The sequence below is a fragment of the Nannospalax galili genome, unplaced genomic scaffold (genome assembly GCF_000622305.1).
Source record: "Nannospalax galili isolate Female #2095 unplaced genomic scaffold, S.galili_v1.0 scaffold161, whole genome shotgun sequence".
Lineage (NCBI taxonomy): Eukaryota > Metazoa > Chordata > Mammalia > Rodentia > Spalacidae > Nannospalax > Nannospalax galili.
In genome coordinates this window covers 266,173-272,805 of record NW_008348586.1, presented here as the reverse complement: position 1 = coordinate 272,805, position 6,633 = coordinate 266,173, and the positions used below count along the sequence as shown (strand labels likewise).

Here is a 6,633-nt window from a genome sequence, read left to right as displayed (position 1 = left end):
AAAGAAAGAAAGAAAGAAAGAAAGAAAGAAAGAAAGAAAGAAAGAAAGAAGGAAAGAAAGAAAGAAAGAAAGAAAGAAAGAAAGAAAGAAAGAAAGAGAGAAAGAAAGAAAAAGAAATGGGTTCTTGTGTGAAGACCTTACAGGGTGAACTGCTTGGAAGGAAACTAGTAGATGACTATTTAAATCACAGAAGATTGCTATCTAGCCCAAGGCTTTCTAATAAAGAATAAGGGCTTACCACTGTCCCCTCCTATAAGAGTCAATCTAAGTGGGCCTGTCAAATCACTTAGTGTTCTAGTTACTTCTATTGCTATGATGAAACACTGACCAAAACCAACTTGGGGAGTAAAGGATAAAATGTCTCAACTTAGAAAGCCCCAAGCCAGGTTAAGAAAGTCACAGACCCAAGCTAAGAAAAGCCTCAACTCAGAAACTGTAATATCTAAGGAAAACATATGCCTGCACTTACTTACTGTCCCAAACCCTCAAACCGTAACACCAGTACTTACTGTCCCAGACCCCCAAACCATAACACCAGTACTTAGTGTCCCAAACCCCAAACTGTAAAAAATTCGGAACTGCAGAAAAATACCCTCTGTTTCCTCTTTTAACGCCCGGCCCCTTTAAAAACTTGACAGCAACTGGACCTCAATGCGCAGTTTCTATCCCACAGAGAAACTATTGCCCTTCATTGTTCTAATAAAGACCAATCTGTTCCCGTTGGGTCTCATCTTCCATTTTCACATTGCCCTGGTCAATCCCAATCTAAAATTTTCTAACAGAGAAGAAAGGTCTTATTTGGCTTACAGCACAGTCCATCATCAAGGGAAGTCAAGACAGGAACTCAAGGCAGGAACCTGGAAGCAGGAGCTGAAGCACAGACCATGGAAGATAGCTGCTTACTGGCTTACTTCCTTGGTCTGTTCACCTCACCTCTGCCCTGGGTGCTCAGCCTGCTTACTTATACAACACAGGACTACCTGCTCAGAGGTGGCACCACCTACAATAGGATGAGCCCTCTCACATCACACAACAATCAAGAAAAATGCCCTATGGACATGGCCAGAGGCCAATCCAATGGAAGAAATTTCTCAATTGATGTTCCCTCCACCCATGTGTCAAGTTGAAAACTGAAGCTATCCAGCACACCTAGATAGGAAAACACCCCTTAGGAATATCCACCTGTCACTGAGCCCTTAGAAATAGAATAAGTAGGAGATGGCAGTTAAGAGTACTTGCTGCCCTTTCAAGAGGACCTGGGTTCAGTTCCCAATATCCAATCAGGAGGCTCACAACTGCCTATAACTCTAGTTACAGAAGATCCAATGTCATCTTCTGATCCCCTTGGACACACACCTGCAGTCATTCATACATACATACAAAATAAAAATAAGTCTTTAGAGATAGTATAAATCCTACCTAAAATGTAGATCATCACAATGAGCTCCTTAACTGTTTTCCACTCTCACCCCTTAAGAGTGTGCTTTACTTGGCTCAGAAATAAGCTCTACCAAGGTCTAAAAACCACATCAGTGACCAGTACAGCAAATGACATTGGTTCAGTAATGGCATTTTTATCCTGGGGGTAATCAACAGCTACCTAGCTGGACTTAAAGCTCATTCAATGGGAGGAACCTCATGTCTGGTACTGTAAACCTAGACAAATACACATAGCTGGAGAGCTCATAGACCTTAGACAAAACCCCAAGGCTCTCATACCCATAGACTAATGTAATTTCTTACTATGTGCAAAATATGGATCCTTAAATTTACAGACAAGTATCCCAGTCACCACCCATCAAAGCTGCTTCTTTTTCAACAGAGATTATTACAGTTACACCACTGGTCACACAGAGATTCTCTATGAATCGCCCAAGCCTAGGTGGCACATCTGGGATGCAACCTCTACACCTAAGACTCATGGAACATAGAAGAACAAGGGATGAAGAGAACACTAATTCATCTTTCAATTCTCATCAGTGAAGCTCCCTTATGCAACAGGGCCAGGAACACAAAAGGCCACAAATGGCCAAAAAGCAGAGAATTAGAGTCAACAGAGTGTGGGTCCTTGGACAGGACTCCTATAATTAGGTTCACCCTTCCAGGGGTCAGGGACCATTGCAGAAAAGGAGGTGGAAAGATTGTAAGAGCCAGGGAGGAGGTACATGATCATATGGAAATAGTTCTACAGGCTCCTGGGACCCTTCTCATACAAACTTACAGCAATAGTATCAGCATGCACAAGACCCATTCAAACTTAGGCAGACAAAAACCCAGCACAGAACTGTGGAAATGAACAGCAAGCCCCAATCTTAGTCAAAGAATTATTGGCAGCTGATTACTGCTAGGTAAGGAAGAGCTGATCTTCTTGAAGGGAGAGATCTAGGTAGGCTGACTAAACCCCAGAGGATGAATTTGCACTGAGGGACATCACAGGACACTGACTTTACATAATAGGCCTTTATACAAATGACAGAATGCATGAACTCCAGTGGAGGGCTATGGGAGGATGCAAAAGGGGAAGAGGGTATAAAGATGATTTTATGTATGAAATACACAAAAATTCAATAAAAATTTTAAGAAAAGAAATAAGCTCTACTTGTCTCCCACACTATGCTCTGTGTGTTCCTCTGAACTCTTTCAATAGAGATCACAAGGACTAGGGAACCAACAGGAGTCCTGACTAAGAAATCTTCTAGTGTTTCTACCTGCTCGCAGTCAGTTTTTCTTCATGTTCACCATGGTAATGGAAATGGCAAAACTAACTCCGTTTTGTTCTAGCTGACTTTTACTTTACCCTGTGTTTTTGCCCAGCCATTCCCACTGCAGCCAGTCAGGCAGAACAACTCATGCAGGTAGTTTCAGGAAGTACATTGTTTCTATAATCCTGAGAAACTTTTTTGTCCAGATAGCATATTCTACCTCCCAGCTATACCTGCAACTCCATGGAGCCATTGTTTCTGCAGTTCTGAGAAACCTGTTTTTTTTTCCTTATCAAAACTTTTTGTTAACTAAGAACCTCTTTGTTAACTGACTTGCTCCTGGTCTGGTATAACTATGGTGATCTGATATAACTATGGTTATTGGCTTTGGCCCTGACATGATATAATTGTTTAAGCTTTATAAACCCTCTCCTGCTGCTCCTCAAGGTTAAGAGTTCTCTTGGGCACGAGCCCCCTCTTTGACTGCCAGCTTGCTAGCTAGTATAACAGAATTTAGAGTCCCTCTGTGCAGTCTCTCTCCTCCATATTACATTTGGAGGCCCCTTGCGAGATTCCACTCAGGGGCTCAGCCTTGCTCCTCCAGATCTCCTGGCTTGATGAATTGTTATTGGACAGGCATCCTCTGAGACATTCCAGGGCCCCACGACTCTCTCATCAGAGCCAGAGAGTCCTGGAATGACTGCTCCAAGATCCCAAAACCAAAACTGATTGAGTCCTTCTGATTCTCCTAGGAGGTAAGTTCTGTTATTTCTGGTTTGGAGCTCCATTCTGGTCTGGTCTGGTCTGGTCTGGTCTGGTATTTAAAAATAGGAGTGCTATCACGACGGAGACCTTCCCAAGGCTTCCTCCGAAATAGCCAAGACATAGATTGAAGAGATCATCTGGAATTTTTGGTGTACCACTTAAACCTGGTTACTCTGGTCTCTGTTCAAGTCTGTTTTAGGTATATGAATAATTGTATGACTGAACGAAGGACTGGGCAGTTGTAGGAAGTGAGTTATGCTCTGGAAAGTACCTGTCCAGAGGGTCCTGTCTTTTGTCTTGTTTATTCTGGGATGAGAGTGTGTCCTTGTTTGTTTCAACGGCTGTCCTGTGACTTTCCTTTCCTGATTCTCCCCTCGGGCTTACTCCACAGACTGTAATAACTGTATACCAGTGTGGCATGGCCCTCGCCTCTTAGGCACCACAGCAGGGTCACCCTCTGAGATTGGCAAGCCTGGTAAATTCCATGTATCTACCTCCTGCCACTGCTTTTCAACAACTCTATTCTGGCAGGTTTGTGGCTTTGCAGTTTTTCCACCCTACTGAGCAGCCCCCTCCCATGTCCAGGACATTCTCGTTTCTCTTCACCCAGGTCTGTCCCCGTGGCCTGTCCTCTCACCACCCGCAGCGAGTTTCTCTGAGGTATTCTCTCTCCAGACCCTCTACAACTGGCACAAAGGGGAAGAAATGGAATATAGCTCAGGACCTGCAGCCAGGACACTGCCCACTGAAGCCCGTCACTTGCCTCTTCTGTGCTGGTGAGATGAAAGAAAAAAGGTGGGAGGATTTCAGTCAGGCTGGACTTCCCTAGTCTGGGACTCATTTCTCTTCTCTCTGAAAGCAGTGTTCCTGGATGTTAGGACAGGTGGTGAATGCTCTATGACCCCCGTCCTTGGCCCCTTTATCCACCCTTCTGAGGGCACAAGTTGGTATTTATCTCTAGATGACTGTTCCTAAGGAGATGCTGTTCTACTCTGCCTTATTACTAAAAAGCAATATATATGAAGTTTTGTCTAAAATTAAGACATTTAATTGTCCCAGAACATAAAAGGAGATAGGAAAAATCCAACTTAAGCATATATAGTAAATGTAAAAAGGCAGAAAAAAAATTATATTTTATTTACTTTGGTTTAATTTTAGTTATTCTTCATAAGGGGAAAAAAGTATAATTCTTTACTAAAAAATATTTCAGTTTAGGGGGCTGGAGAGATGGCTCAGCAGTTAAGAACACTGACTGTTCTTGAAGAAGACCCAGGTTCGAATCCCAGCACCCACATGGCAGCTAACAACTGTCGGTAACTCCAGTTCCAGGGGATCTGACGGCCTCTTCTGTTCTCTTCTGTTCTCCGCGGGCATTGCATGACATGGCGCACTTACCTACAAGTAGGCAATACACTCATACACATAAAATAAAATATTTTTAAAAAATGTTTCAGTTTAAAACGGGATTACATTCTTTAAAGGTAATGGGAGGGAGGACTAATGCCCTGTGCCATCCCAGGTTTATAATAGTGACCAATTCAAGTCAGTGTTAACCATTACAGGAAATATCTGCCAATAAAAAATAAAAATTAAAAACAACTATAAATCTCCTTAAGAAGGTGAGGTGTGGAACAGTGCTGTTCCTGCCTTCCTGAACCCCCTCATCTTCTGATTTGGGGGGCTGGATGTTTCCATCTGTTCTTTGTCAGAGACTTTCTCACCTTGTGATCCTGTTTGCCTGATCAGGACTGGCTGGGTAGACAAATGAAAAGCCACAAAATGGGATAACATGGAAGACCCCAGAGCATCCTTGCTGTCCCTTCACTTCCATCCCGGCAGTTTTCTCAGTCCTCCTCACGCTTCCCATAAATGGATCTGGAATGTTAAAATTTAAGTAAGCCTGAGACATTACTAATGCGGATGGAATATAGTGATCTTCAGGGTCCTTCCTCCTTTGTTCTGCAGTTGTTCAAAGCTGATGCTACTGCCTTTCTGTCTACTGGGGATGCTTGTCCCTTGAGTCCTGGCCTGAGCACTGACTTAAGGTTACTGTGAAGCTATGGCTGTTCCCTTGGCTCCTGTATGTACTGACAGTGCCCTAATCTCCAAGACAGCTGCCCATAACCTTTCTCCGTATGGCCAGGTTTCCTGCTACTCTTATCCACAGCAGGCAGATCAGTGCCCCCCAACCACCCCCAGCTGACCTGTGAAAGAGGGTCGAGGGGTGTCTCCCTCAGCCAGTTGTGTTACTTACCCAAGATGCTGTGAATGTCCTGTCAAGCTCCAGCCTTCCTCCCTATCTGCCTTCTGCCCTGAGTCCCAGAACTGTCAGGCCCCAAGGGAGGGCATACAGGACCCGTGGCTGGGGTGGTTGCAGAAACTGCTCTGCTGCTGCTTCTAGGTACCTTGAAAAGATGCCCACACAGCTTTCTTTGCAATGAGAATTCCACTGTTTGTCTCCCACCCCCATGTATGCTACACTGGGTTTCTCTCTTCTCTTCTTTCCCAAGAGCTGAGGGCCTCCCTGCCCTACTGTTGCTGGTAGTCAGTGACCTGGGGATCCAGGACCTGGGATCCAGGGTCCTGGGTTGGACCTCAGAATGGACACAGAGACATGGGGCCCTGCATCTGGCCGTGCCCCTGTTTTCTGAAAAGCCTCAGGTCCTGACTGCTCCAGAGCGTTGGACAGTTTTTACTGGGCACTTCTAGTGAGAATCAAGGGGACAGCCCAAAGGCCACAAATCTATCCAAAACCACCGAGGTTCTTCAGGGGCCTAAGGAGTCCTTTTGATCCTCTGGCTCTAGAGAACACCCGAGCTCTAAATTTGGCCTTTGTTCAAAATTCCTCCACACTGTTTGGGAAAACCCTTCAAAAGGACTTGACAAGCTTCAGGGCTTCTCACTCTGACTCGATACTGCTCCAGTATGTGAATAACCTTCTGCTACATACTGCTGATGCAGCCACCTGCCTGTGAGACGCCTGAGACCTGCTCCAGCTTCTCCAGGACCTGAGGTTCCCTGTCTCCGTGAAGAAAGCTCAACACTACTAGATGGAAGTCTCCTACTTAGGGCACAAACTCTCTTGAGGTGAGAGGACCCTTACTGTAGCCTGGAATGAAGCCATCCTCCAGATCCCCACACCTAAGACCAAAAACCAGATACATAA

General features: G+C 44.8%; 1 protein-coding gene across 1 annotated transcript in view; it reads right to left on the bottom strand.

The window, feature by feature from the left end:
* Positions 1 to 5,799, bottom strand: part of LOC103744064 (acyl-CoA desaturase 3) — a 22,225-nt gene extending 16,426 nt beyond the window's left edge. The window contains exon 1 of the mRNA XM_029569641.1: positions 5,722 to 5,799. The gene's annotated coding sequence lies outside the window, so the exon portion shown is untranslated. The remainder of the gene's footprint in view (positions 1 to 5,721) is intronic.
* Positions 5,800 to 6,633: the final 834 nt, after the last annotated feature.